This window comes from Eubalaena glacialis, chromosome 7, assembly GCF_028564815.1.
Source record: "Eubalaena glacialis isolate mEubGla1 chromosome 7, mEubGla1.1.hap2.+ XY, whole genome shotgun sequence".
In the NCBI taxonomy this organism is placed as follows: Eukaryota; Metazoa; Chordata; class Mammalia; order Artiodactyla; family Balaenidae; genus Eubalaena; species Eubalaena glacialis.
Genome location: NC_083722.1, coordinates 76109930 through 76124756, shown reverse-complemented (window position 1 = coordinate 76124756; position 14827 = coordinate 76109930). Strand labels below are relative to the sequence as shown.

General features: G+C 48.0%; 1 long non-coding RNA gene and 1 other non-coding gene across 2 annotated transcripts in view; one reads left to right on the top strand and one right to left on the bottom strand.

The window, feature by feature from the left end:
- The window catches only part of LOC133095473 (uncharacterized), a 46007-nt gene that overhangs the window by 8105 nt on the left and 23075 nt on the right, over nt 1-14827 (bottom strand). The window lies entirely within an intron of this gene.
- On the top strand, nt 7326-7432 carry LOC133095853 (U6 spliceosomal RNA). Its single transcript, XR_009701709.1, has one exon. It is a non-coding gene; the product is annotated as a U6 spliceosomal RNA (small nuclear RNA).

Here is a 14827-nt window from a genome sequence, read left to right as displayed (position 1 = left end):
CCAGCCATTGATCACCCTGCCCAGCCTCCTGGCTCTTCACCTGAGCCCCAGAGGCCAGGGGCAGTTGGACCTGGAGGAGGAGGGGAGAGGTGCACCGGAGGGGGCAGGACCTGTGGGAGCAAAGGAGTGGAGGCTGACCCCCGGAAGATAAAAGGGCCTTTACTTGGTTAGCATCCCCACACGGGCTGAGGGAGACTCCAGTCTCTACAAAAGGGCCTCTCACCCTTGGCTGCTATAGCACAGTGAGGGCCTTGAATGCCAGCACAAGAGCTGGAACTTTCTCTGCGTGTGGGAGGACACGGCAGGTTTGAAGCCAAGGAGGGACCTGATCAGGTTTGGGTTTTGGAAAGATAGTGGGCTGGGGTGGGGGATGGATTGCTCAGGCGAGAATGGATTAGAGGGGCAGGAAAGGGGTGGGAGCTGGCAAAGAGGGAGCTTCAGGTGTCCAGAGAGAGTGGAGGTCAATCAGGTGTGGGGACTTGTGGGGAGGTAGGTCTAGCCCGGGTGTCAGCAGACTAGCTAATGCTGTGTGGCCTAGGGCCACCCAGTTCCCTTTTCTGGGCCTCTCTCCCCTAATCTGCAAGGTTCGGGGAGGGGTCCCCGAAGGCCAGAGCCTTGGGATGTGAAGTCAGGCATGTTTCCTCGCCCCAGGACAAAACACCTGCTTTACCCGCAAGCTCTCCTGGCACCCAGGCATCCTGCCCAGCAGGGTTCACATGCATGAAGAGCAGAGCCCAGCCCCCAACACTGTAACATCATGGTTCCAGACGAGAGGAGAGAGGAGGAGGGAGGGGGAGGGAGGGGGACACCTTTGCTGGGTACCTGTGCTCCGGATGGCCCCAGGGAGGGAGCTGGCCATGGGTAGGAGGCCGGGAGCCCAGGACACCATGACCGCCACAGAAGCAGGCAGGGCTGCAGCCTTGGCAGGAAGCCGACCCTGGGCCGGTCCTCCAGCTCCCTGAGTGGCTGTCCAAGTGGGAACAATGACCCTTTCACGTCACGCCTCCTCCAGTCACAGCAACTTTGGCGCCGTGGGACAAAGGGGCCATTTCATCATTGTTGGGCTGGATCAACAGCCCGCCGGCCTAAGCCCCGCTGCCCCCACCCAGCCCAGGCTTGGGCAGGGAGGCCGGCTGCCCAGCCCGGCCAGAGCCCAGCACTTTCTCCCCGTTCGGCCCAGCCACATCCATCCGGAGACCCTCCTCGCCTTCCTTACCTTTTGGGCTCAGCAAAAGCTGGGCCAGAGCCACGCTCTAAGGACCTACGAGGACACCAGGCTCTGCCCCCGTCCTTCCCCTCCTGAGTCTTGGTCTTCCTATCTGTGGGAAGGGGGCTGGGTGAGATGGTCTCCCAGGCTCCATCCCCATCTGCTACCCTGACCCTGAGGGGTAAGACTTTCCAATTGTGCTCCTGCCCTCAGCCAGCGCCAGCCCCTAGTGAGAGCACCAAAGTGGGGAGGAGCCCCTGGCCCATGGGGTGGGGAAAGCAGAGGAGGTCTCTTGGTCTGAGTCCTCACCAGGCCCCTGCTTAGCCTCTGCTCGCAGTGACCTTCTGTGGTGGGAGCTAGCTGAAGGCCACTTCTGTTCACCCTTCAGCTAGCCTCCCCTCCATGAGCACTTGGCCAAGAGGCCAGGGGGGCCAGGGCTCTACCCAGGGCAGACTCTCCCCCCACACAGCCCTGTCTTCTGCCTCCTTTTATTAGGGAATGGGGAATTGGAGCCCTGAGCCAGCAGGCTTCCTCCCTTCTCCACTTGGTCAGCGTTTGCTGGGGCTTCCTAAGAGGGAAAGCAGTGGAGCCTTAGGGAAGAGGTCCCAGTCTGGGGATCAAGACAGAAACTGCACCTCCTACCCACTGAAGTCAGAGCTGTCTCAGAGAGAAGCCCGAGAATCCTGACATCAGGGGCCCCAGGCACAGCCTCAGAAGCAGGGCTGTGGGACAGGGTGGTGGCCTTGTGGCGGTGCCCACAGGCAGCCATGGTGTTGGTAACTCATCCCCCAGTGGAGTGCAGGGGGGCTCCAATTGCTGGGGGCCACCAGAGGGTGGGGAGGCAGGTAGCTCAGCCAAGGCTAGGGGGCTTGGGGGGTCACCCCTGGGGACGTCTGCATGACATAAACCATTCAAGCAGCCAGTCTGGGACTAGAACGCCCCTTCTGCTCAAGGAGGAGACAGGCTCTATCCTGGTGGGCTCCTTCCCCAGGACCCAAGAGTGGGACAAACTGGGAGGGTGGGTTCCTGATGCTGGGGCGGGAGAAAGTCAGGGGCACGTGGGTGCCACAGTTTTCCCCACTTCACAGATGAGAACCCTGAGAATCAGGGTGAAGTGACCAGTCTAAGCCACACAGCAGGCAAGCGGCAGAGCCTCAGCAACTGGGGAGGAGGGAGCCGGAGTCTGGGGCTGGTCACCACTGGGGTCTGGTCTCCCGGTGACCCTACTTGGGTGCTGGGCAACAGGCTGGCTGTCGAAGGCAGATACTGTGTGTATGGCTGCGGGGGACCTGCAGGGCCGGGCCTGTTCCCTGGTTCCTACAGCTGCCCGTCCGCCCAACCCTGCCCCACCGGGCCCGGCGGCACTGCACACACACTGCCCATTTGCCCTGCCTCACTTCCTCTGACTAAGACTAAAGAATCACCCCTTCAGGGGACTGGAGCCTGGCACCCGGCAGCAGGAAATGCCTGGCCCCGCCCTCTCCAGAGCCTGCCCGCCCTGCACACCACCCACCCCAGTCTAGACTCCCAGGAACATGTTGGGGTGGGGCCACTGCCCTGGGTAGAGGTTGCCAGGCTCAGCCTGGGAGTAGAGGTGGATGCTCTCCCTCCCAAACCTGGCCAAGGGCCCCTTCTGTCCCAGCTGCCCATCTTGTTGACCTCCAGCCTCAGAATCCCTGGTGCCCCAGCCCACTCAAGCCCAGGGCCCTGGGAGGGGGTTAAGGGCTGAGCCCCTGCTATAACTCCAGCCGCAAAAGACCGAGACCTGGGCTCTGATCACAGTTTCAACCTCCTTCGATTCCAAGGCAGCCTCTGAACTGCGTCCCTCCAGGGAATGGAGGTTGAGGCTGCCTCAAGATGCCTGAGGACAGAAGTGGGAGCCTGGCCTGATGACACTGGGGGTTCCTAGGATCCCTGAATGATCTGCTGCAGCTGCCATCAGGGTAAGGTGGGGGTCGGGGGGATGGGGCTTCAGGCAACTTCTGGCTCTAGGTGGGGTCGCAGCTCCAACACAGCCCTCAGTCTCCAGGCTCTGCCCCAGGCTCAGGCCCCAGCAGTGGTCAGCACCTGCCCAAGCTGAGCCTGTACTAAGCTACTGAGGCTCAAGGGAGAGGCACAGCTGCCCGAGTGTTCCTCAGCAGGGCTGGGAGGCTGAGGCTCTGGATTCTGGCTCCAGCTCTGGCCCCAAAGGGCAGTGGGCCTGAAGCTAGGTTCCTGCACCCTCTGGACCTCAGTCTCCCCAGCTGCGCACACTGGCTGGACTCACTGAGGGCTGCTCCCAGTTCAGACACCCCGAGTTCTTGTATAACACCTGCTAGGCCAGACATACCATGGTCTATTAGTCAACAGGCCCCCAAATAGTCACCTCATCTGACTCAAGGGTTCTGGGAGGGGACTCCACTCTGTCCTCAGCCTCTGACCTCCCATGAAGGGTCACTCTGAGGAGGACACACAATGCTCTGATAACACCATCCCTCGGCCCCAAGACTCCTGAGAGCCTCTATGTAGGTGTGCACCCCACTGCTGCCCTGGGCTCGGTGAGTGGCTCTAAGCTGTGTGATCCAGGGCCAGCTCTGTCCTCTCTGGGCCTCAGCTGCCACCTCTACACCATGAGTCCATTCCCTCCTTGGGGGCTGTGGCCAGGATCAGAGATGTCTCATGAACCATAGCTCTGGTAACAGCTGAGCCAGGGGGGTATCACATACAGCCGCGTCCCAGCGGGGTGAGTTCTGTGGCCCAGCAGAGAGTCTGGCTTTGCAGACTGGTTTGCAGTCCCACCTTCAGAAATGACCCCTCACTTCTCTGAGCCTCACTCAGTGGGGATAATAAAGATACCTGTCTCACCAGGTGTGGGAGTGACTTGTCTGAGCCACCAGGCCCTGGGGAGAATGGGAGCAGCAGCTGTTATTGGGTGTGGCTGCTGGGCAGGGCGGGGGCGGGGGGCAGCTCCCAGACACCCTCAGAGCCGCTGGCCCTGGGCTGGGAGTGGATTCCAAGGACCTCACCCCACTGGGGTAAGGCCCCCGGGATGCACCTTCAGGCGCTGCCCAAGCAGCCACACTGCAGGGTGTGCCCCGGCCGGAGGAGGACCGAGGGGGTGGACGTGCTGCCTTGAAGGTGGGGAACACAGTCTGGTGACCCTGCAGGTGGGTGTGAGGAGCAGGGTGCTGGGCCACTCTGCCCCGGGGCTGGGTCTCAGGGGACAGAGGGCAGACAGAGGGGAAAGGGGTGTGGGCAAGCCCTCAGGAAGGTGGTCTCAGGCCTCTCTCCTCTGACAGTAGGACTCTGAATGCTGCGATCTGAGCCTGAACTCTGGGTTGGGGGGAGTCCTAGGGCCTCAGCCGGCTGCCAGTGGGCTCAGCCACACTCCCCCACCAAGTTGAATTCTGCCTCCTGGATATCTGGGGCCAGTAATGACCCCTGCTCGAAGCTGAAGACCTCACACAAGCTCTCCAAACTCCTCTACCAGGTTCCCATTTTACTATAAGTGTGGAAACTGAGGCCCAGAGAAGTTTAATAACTTGGAGTTTGGGGGAGGGGCTGCCCACACCCCAACCCTTGCCTGGGAAGGAAAAATGGGTCATTGAATTACCATACCATCTTAGGACTTCCCTGGTGGTCCAGCGGTGAAGACTCCGCATTCCCAATGCAGGGGGCCCAGGTTCAATCCCTGGTCAGGGAACCAGATCCCATATGCCGCAACTAAAAGCCCAATCAATCCTGTGTCTTCTAACGGGCTCCACATGACCCCTACCAATGGAGCAGAATCCCCCTCTTATTTACAGGATAGTCCCTCCAGTGCCCTGTAGCTGGGGTGCCCTGCGAGGTCTAGAAGCATCTGGGGGACTCAGTAGACCAGGCCTTCTCTGGGGCTAGCTCTGCAAACTATGGGAAGAAAACTGTCCTTCCGGAAGCTGCCTCTCTCATGCTCAAAACTTAATTCTGCAACACCCCCTTGAGGGGGTCTATCCACTGAAGTCCCTAGCTGGTCATGACATCCTAACCAAAAATGGAGGCAACTACAAACACCCCAAAGAACTCCCCATTAGGATGCATATTAGCTAACTGGGGTGAATTTAGACAGGATGGTTTAAGAAAAAAGAAATTAATTTTCTTTTGCAATACTCCATGGCCCCAATACAAACTAGGGGACCAAGAGATCTGGCCAGAAAATGGGTCATTGAATTACCATACCATCTTAGGACTTCCCTGGTGGTCCAGCGGTGAAGACTCCGCATTCCCAATGCAGGGGGCCCAGGTTCAATCCCTGGTCAGGGAACCAGATCCCATATGCCGCAACTAAAAGCCCACATGCCGCAACTAAAGATCCCTCATGCTGCAACTAAAGATCCCGCATGCCACAACTAAAAGATCCTGAGTGCCGCAACTAAGACCCAGCACAGCCAAATAAATAAATATTTAAAAAACAAAACAAAACAAAACAATACCATCTTGCAGCTGGATGTATTTTATAAAAGGAATGGTAAATGGGGGGAAGTCCCACACATCCAAATGGTCACGACCCTATTCCAAGATCCAGATCTAAAAAACTCCTGCTGGGTGTGCCTGGCTCACACCCCTTCAAAGTGCCTTTTTCCCCCACAGGAGTTCGATGTTCTAAATGATTCCCTTATGAGTCTACCTCCTCGAGGTCCACAACCGGGAACTCCTACCCACCCCACCCCCCAGTTCTGAGAGGGGACAGTTTCCAGACCATCTGCCCCAAGCGCCCCTCCTGGGCTGCTGGAAATCCCACCACTTTATCCCTCTAGCTTTGTCCTGTCCTCCATTACTGGAGGTGAGTCCTGCCAGTACTACATGAAGCAGGGCTACCTACCAGCCTCCAAATACCAAACTCTGTCCCTTAAGGGAAGTGCCAGCTGGTGGTGGAGGAACAATCAAGAGTCCACGTCCCTTTTCCTATGGCTGATCTAGCTACTTGCAAAGAGAAATTTGGACGTTTTTCCAAAGGACCCCAGTTGGTTCGTAGAGGAATTCACACAGCTGACAATGTTCTATGAACTTACTTGGGGGGACACACAGGTCCTCGTTTCTACCTGCTGCACCTTTGGAAAGCTGGATCCTTGGTGCAGCCTGGGCACATGCCAACAAACTGGCAGCCCAAAATCAAGGATATATAATCTACCTTACGGAGGGGATGCAATCCCTGACCAAGATTCCCGCTGAGACTACCAACAGGGAGGTAGAGGGCTTGAACACAGGAACCACATGATAACTTGCTTCATAGAAGGGATGAAAAGGTGTGTCATTAAGACTGTTAGTTATGACGAAGAACAACACAGGAAGTAACACAGGGAAAAGATGAAAATCTCGCCCTCTTCCAGGGCAGTTTGGTGGAGGCCTTTAGAAAGTATACCAATATTAATCCCGACACCCCTGAAGCACAAGTCCTAGTAAATACCCATTTTATCACTCAATCTGCCCCAGACATTAGGAGAAAATTACAGAAGGCAGCTATGGGACCCCAAAAATTCTCAACAAAACATTAGCAAACCAAATCCAACAACACATAAAAAAGATCATACACCACGACCACATGGGTTCATCCCAAGTTCACATACGCAAATCAACATATGCAAATCAATGTAATACACCACATAAACAAACAAAGACAAAAACCACATGATCATCTCAATAGATGCAGACAGAGCATTTGACAAAATTCAACATCCATTCATGATAAAAACTCTTACCATAGTGCGTATAAAGGGAACAAATCTCAATATAATAAAAGTTATTTATGACAAACCCACAGCCAATATAATACTAAATGGTGCAAAGCTGATAGTCTTCCTGCTAAAATCTGGAACAAGACAAGGATGCCCACTCTCACCACTTCTATTCAACATAGTATTGGAAGTCCTAGCCACAGCAATCAGACAAAAAAAGAAATAAATGTACCCAATTGGAAAGGAAGAGATAAAATTGGCATTACATGCAGATGATATGATACTACATATAGAAAACTTCAGACACTCCACACAAAAACTACGAGAACTTATAAACGAATTCAACAAGGTAGTAGGATACAAGATTAACATTCAGAAATCAGTTGCATTTCTTTACACCAACAATGAAACACTAGAAAGGGAATGTAGTGCTTGCTTCGGCAGCACATATACTAAAATTGGAACGATACAGAAAAGATTAGCATGGCCCCTGTGCAAGGATGACATGTAAATTTGTGAAGCGTTCCATATTTTTAAGAGAAATTAAGGAAACACTCCCATTTACCAAGGCAACAAAAAGAATAAAATACCTAGGAATAAACCTACCTAAGGAGACAAAAGACCTGTATGCAGAAATATATGACACTGATGAAAGAAATTAAAGATGATACAAACAGATGGAGAGATAGACCATGTTCTTGGATTGGAAGAATCAACATTGTGAAAATGACTATACTACCCAATGCAATCTACAGCTTCAATGCAATCCCTATCAAACTACCAATGGCATTTTTCACAGAACTAGAACAAAAAATTGCACAATTTGTACGGAAATACAAGAGACCCCAAATAGCCAAAGCAATCTTGAGAAAGAAAAGCAGAGCTGGACGAATCAGGTTCCCAGACTTCAGACTATACTACAAATCTACAGTAACCAAGACAGTATGGTACTGGCACAAAAACGGAAATATAGATCAATGGAACAGGATAGAAAGCCCAGAGATAAACCCACGCACATATGGTCACCTTATCTTTAATAAAGGAGGTAAGAGAGAAAAGACAGCCTCTTCAATAAGTGGTGCTGGGAAAACTGGACAGCTACATGTAAAAGAATGAAATAGGAACACTTCTTAACACCATACACAAAAATAAACTCAAAATGGATTAAAGACCTAAATGTAAGGCCAGACAGTATAAAACTCTTAGAGGAAAACATAGGCAGAACACTCTATGACATAAATCACAGCAAGATCCTTTTTGACTCACCTCCTAAAGAAATGGAAATAAAAACAAAAATAAACAAATGGTACCTAATTAAACTTAAAAGCTTTTGCACAGCAAAGGAAACCATAAATGAGACAAAAAGACAACCCTCAGAATGGGAGAAAATATTTGCAAACGAAGCAACTGACAAAGGATTAATCTCTAAAACATACAAGCAGCTCATGCAGTTCAATATCATAAAAACAAACAACCCAATCCAAAAATGGGCAGAAGACCGAAATAGACATTTCTCCAGAGAAGATATACAGATTGCCAACAAACACATGAAAGGATGCTCAATATCACTAATCATTAGAGAAATGCAAATCAAAACTACAATGAGGTATCACCTCACACCAGTCAGAATGGCCATCATTGAGAAATCTACAAACAATAAATGCTGGAGAGGGTGTGGAGAAACGGGAACCCTCTTGCATTGTTGGTGGGAATGTAAATTGATACAGCTACTATGGAGAACAGTATGGAGGTTCCTTAAAAAACTAAAAATAGAACTACCATATGACCCAGCAATCCCACTACTGGGCATACACCCTGAGAAAACCATAATTCAAAAAGAGTCATGTACCACAATGTTCATTGCAGCACTATTTACAATAGCCAGGACATGGAAGCAACCTAAGTGTCCATCGACAGATGAATGGATAAAGAAGATGTGGCACATATATACAATGGAATATTACTCAGCCATAAAAAGAAATGAAATTGAGTTATTTGTAGTGAGGTGGATGGACCTAGAGTCTGTCATACAGAGTGAAGTAAGTCAGAAAGAGAAAAACAAACACCGTATGCTAATATATATATATAGAATCTAAAAAAAAAAAAAGGTTCTGAAGAACCTAAGGGCAGGACAGGAATAAGACACAGATGTAGAGAATGGACTTGAGGACACGGTGAGAGGGAAGGGTAAGCTGGGATGAAGTGAGAGAATAACATTGACATATATATACTACCAAATGTAAAATAGATAGCTAGTGGGAAGCAGCTGCATAGCACAGGGAGATCAGCTCGGTGCTTTGCAACCACCTAGAGGGGTGGGATAAGGAGGGTGGGAGGGAGATGCAAAAGGGAGGGGATATGGGGATATACGTATGCGTATAGCTGATTCACTTTGTTATACAGCAGAAACTAACACAACATTGTAAAGCAATTATACTACAATAAAGATGTTAAAAAGAAAAGGGAATGTACAAAAACAATACCTTTTAAAATTGTGCCCCCCAAAATAAAATACCTAGGAATAAACCTGACCAAGGAAGTGAAAGACTTATACACTGAGAACTATAAAACATTAATAAAGGAAATTAAAGAGGATTCAAAGAAATGGAAAGATAAGCCATGCTCTTGAATTGGAAGATTTAATATTGTTAAATGGCCATACTACCCAAAGCAATCTACAGATTGAATGTGATCCCTATCAAATTACCCATGACATTTTTCGCAAAAGTAGAACAAATAATCCAAAAATCTATATGGAACCATAAAAGACCCAGAATTGCCACAGCAATCCTGAAGAAAAAAAAAAAAAAAAAAGCAGGAAGCATAACTCTCCCAGACTTCAGATAATAGTATAAAGGTACAGTAATCAAAACAATGTGGTATTGGCACAAAAACAGACATGTGGATCAATGGAACAGAACAGAGAGCCCAGAGATAAACCCATACACCTACAGTCAATTACTCTTCAACAAAGGAGGCAAGACTATACAATGGGAAAAAGACAGTCTCTTCAGCAAGTGGTGCTGGGAAAGTTGGACAGCTGCGTGTAAATCAGTGAAGTTAGAACACACCCTCACACCATGCACAAAAATAAATTCAAAATGACTTAAAGACTTAAACATAAGACATGACACCATAAAACTCCTAGAAGAGAACACAGGCAAAACATTCTCTGACATAAATCGTACCAATGTTTTCCTAGGTCAGTCTCCCAAGGCAATAGAAATAAAAACAAAAATAAACAAATGGGACCTAGTCAAACTTACAAGCTTTTCCACAGCAAAGGAAACCAACAAAACAAAACAAACAGCAAAAAAAAAAAAGAAAAAACAACCTATGGAATCGGAGAAAATATTTGCAAACGATGTGAACAACAAGGGCTTAATTTCCAAAATATATCAGCAGCTCATACAACTCAACAACAACAACAACAAAAACAAACAACCCAATCAAAAAATGGGCAGAAAACCTAAATAGACATTTCTCCAAAGATGAAATACAGGTGGCCAATAGGCACATGAAAAGATGCTAAACATCACTAGTTATTAGAGAAATGCAAATCAAAACTACGAGGTACCACCTCACACCGGTCAGAATGGCCATCATTGAAAAGTATACAGGGGGGACTTCCCTGGTGGGGCAGTGGTTAAGAATCCACCTGCCAATGCAGGGGACAGGGGTTCGAGCCCTGGTCTCGGAAGATCCCACATGCTGTGGAGCAACTAAGCCCGTGCGCCACAAGTACTGAGCCTGCGCTCTAGAGCCCATGAGCCACTACTATTGAGCCCACGCACCACCACGACTGAGGTCCGCGTGCCTGGAGCCCATGCTCCGCAACAGGAGAGGCCACCACAATGAGAAGTGCGCACACCGCAGTGAAGAATAGAGAAAGCCCGCGCATAGCAACGAAGACCCAACACACCAAAAATAAATAAATGATTAATTAATTAAAAAAAAAAGTCTACAGGGGACTTCCCTGATGGTCCAGTGGTTAAGAATCTGCCTTCCAGTGCAGGGGATGCAGGTTTGATTCCTGGTCGGGGAACTAAAATCCCACATGCCACGGGGCAACTAAGCCTGCATGCCGCAACTACTGAACCTGTGCACCACAACTAGAGAGAAGCCCGCGCGCCTCAACTAGAGAAGCCCGTGTGCCGCAATGAAGAGTCCCCACGCCACAATGAAAGATCCCACATTCCACAACAAAGATCCCATGTGCTGCAACTAAGACTCGAAGCAACCAAAATAAATAAATTTTTTAAAAAATGGATAACACGGGTACCTCTGATTAAAAAAAGAAAAAGTCTACAAAGGGGATTTCCCTGGTGCTCCAGTGGCTAGAACTCCATGCTCCCAGTGTGGGGGGCCTGGGTTCGATCCCTGGTCAGGGAACTATTTCCCACATGCCACAACTGGGAGTTTGCCTGCTGCAGCTAAAGATCCTGCATGCCACAACCGAGACCCGATGCAGCCAAATAAATAAATAAATAATTTTTAAAAGTCTACAAATAACAAATGCTGGAGAATGTGTGGAGAAAAGGGAATCCTCCTACACTGTTGTTGGGAATGTAAGTTGGTACAGCCACTGTGGAAAACAGTATGGAGGTTCCTCAGAAAACTAAAAATGTGGATTTCCCTGGTGGTCCAGTGATTAGGACTCCCCGATTCCACTGCAGGGGGCAAAAAAAAACCCTAAAAATAGAATTACCGTATGATCCAGCAATCCCACTTCTGAGCATATATCCAGATAAAACTATAATTCAAAAAGATACATACATGCCTGTGTTCATAGCAGCACTATTCACAATAGCCAAGACATGGAAACAACCTAAATGTCCATCAACAGATGAATGGATAAAGAAGATGTGGTACATATACACAATGGAATACTACTCAGCCATAAAAAAGAATGAAATAATGCCATTTGCAGCAACATGGATGTAACTAGAGATTATCATACTAAGTGATATAGGTCAGAAAGAGAAAGACAAATACCATATGATAACACTTATACGTGGAATCTAAAATATGACAAAAGATTGGATCAAGATGATGGAGGAGTAGGATGTGGAGCTCACCTTCTCCCACAAATACATCAAAAATACATCTGGGCTTCCCTGGTGGCGCAGTGGTTGAGAATCTGCCTGTCAATGCAGGGGACACGGGTTCGAGCCCTGGTCTGGGAAGATCCCACATGCCGCGGAGCAACTAGGCCCGTGAGCCACAACTACTGAGCCTGCGCGTCTGGAGCCTGTGCTCCGCAACAAGAGGCCGCGACAGTGAGAGGCCCGCGCACCGCGATGAAGAGTGGCCCCCACTTGCCACAACTAGAGAAAGCCCTTGCACAGAAACGAAGACCCAACACAGCAAAAATAAATAAATAAATAAATTAAAAAAAAAAAAATCTACATGTGGAACGATTCTCACAGAATATGTACTAAACGCTGGCAGAAGACCTAAGGGCAAGAAAATCTCTATGTAACTGGGTAGGGCAAAAGAATAAAAAAGAGAGAAAGGAAGGAATTGGGACAGGTTCTGCATCCCTGGGAGGGAGCTGTGAAAGAGGAAAGCTTTCCACACACTGGAAAGTCCATTCCCCAGCCTCAGACGCTTGCATTGGGGTGGTCAGGGGCTGCGTGCTGAGGCTCAGACTTCGAAGGTCAGACCCCGGGGACAGGGCTGGGGTTGGCTGTGCAGAGACAACCTGAGGGGGCTAGGGTGTGGTCACCACAACTGAGGGAGTATGGGAAGAAGCCTGAGCCCACCAGAGAGGGAAGGTGCTATTGTTGGGGGGGGTGCACGAGAAGAGGGGCAGGACTGCCATAGGTGCTTCTTTCTCCGTGTGCCTCTCAGGCAGCAGAACACCACCTACACATGCTCCAGGGGTGGGTGTAAGCGTTCACTGCCATCTCAAACTCCAGAGGCAGGTGCAGACTGCTCCTGCTGCCAAGGGTCCAGGGACCGGGCACCAACTGCTGCCCCTGCCTTCCTGGAGTGTGTTCAGGCCATGCACCTGCACACCCACTACTAAGGGGATAACGGCAAGCACATACTGAGGAAAGAGACGGCAGGCATCCAAACCAACAACAGCCCTCGGGCCAAAAAGATATTAAACCCACACATTCTACACAGGGATGCTCCTGCATAAAATAGCCCTCCAAGACTACAGTAGATAATTGTTTCTCCTAAACTCACAGAGTAAGAGAAATTTAAGCAAAATGAAGAAGCAAAGGAACCACCCCCAGTTAAAAGACCAAGAGAATTCCCCTGAAGGAACAAACAATGAAACAGACCTCTTCAGTCTAATAGACACCAAGTTCAAAAAGGAGGTAATGAAAATACTGAAGGAATTAAGAAAGGCTATCGATAGAAATGCAGATTACTGTAAAAAGGGACTAGAAACTATAAGGAGGAACCAAGAAAAATTAGAAAATTCATCTGCCTTTAACTCGGAGAAAGCTGAGTTAAAGGCAATGAATAGCAGAATGAATAATGAAGAAGAAAGAACAAATGACCTGGAAGATAGAATAATGGAAATTACCTAATCAAAACAGCGGACAGAAAGCCAAATGAAAAAAATGAAAGCAATATAAGAGACCTATGGGATAATATAAAGCATGCCAATCTATGCATGATAGGGATTCCAGAAGGAGAAGAGAGAAAAAAGGGGATTGAAAATGTATTTGAAGAAGTTATGGCTGAAAACTTCCCAAACCTAAAGAAGGACACAGATATCTAGATACAGGAAGAACAGAGGGTCCCAAACAAGATGAACCCAAACAGACCTACTCCAAGACATATGATAATAAAAATGGCAAAAGTTAAAGAGAGGATTCTAAAGGCAGGAAGAGAAAAACAAAGAGTTAATTACAAGGGAACCCCCATAAGGCTATCAGCTGATTTCTCTACAGAAACACTGCAGGACAGAAGGGAGTGGCAAAATATATTCAAAGTCTTGAAAGGGAAAAATCTGGAACCTGGAATATTCTACCCAGCAAGATTATCATTTAGAATAGGAGGAGAAATAAAGAATTTCTCAGAAAAGCGAAAAGTAAAAGAATACAGCAATACTAAACCTTTCCTAAAAGAAATATTGAAAGGTCTTCTCTAAATAGAAAAGAAGCAGGAAGATATAGGAAGAAGGAAATCACAACTGGAAAATAAATCACTTAAATTAGCCAGTACGTAGGTCAAAAAGAAAAAAAAAAACCTATTTGTGAAAGTGATGATAAACACAAGGAACAACAAAAGGATAAACATGAAGATGTAAAAAAGGACATCTAAATCATAAAATTTGGGGAAGGAGAGTAAGAAAATGCAGATTTTTTTTTTTTTTTATGTGTTTGAGCCTATATGACTATCGGTCTAAAGCAAGCAGATATAGGAAGGGACTAACATACCTGAAAAACAGGGAAACCACAAATCAAAAACATACAATAAAAAAAAAATACAATAGATTCACAAAAACCAAAAAGAAGAGAACACAAGCATAGAATAAAAGGAAATCATCAAACCACAAAAAGAAAAAGAAAAAGAAAGGAACAACCCAGAAACAGAATCAACTGGAAAACAAGGTTTAAAATGGCAATAAATACATAGGTGTCAATAATTACCTTAAAGGTCAATGGACTGAATGCTCCAATCAAAAGACATAGAGTGTCAGACTGGATAAAAAAACAAGAGCCTACAATATGCTGCCTACAAGAGACCCACCTTAGGGCAAAGGACACACATAGACTGAAAGTGAGGGGATGGAAAAAGACACTTCATGCAAATGGAAATGACAAGAAAGCGGGAGTTGCAATACTCATATCAGACAAAACAGACTTTAAAGCAAAGGTTATAAAGAAAGATAAAGAAGGACACTATATAATGAAAAAAGGATCAATACAAGAAGAGGATTTTACTCTCGTCAACATATATGCACCTA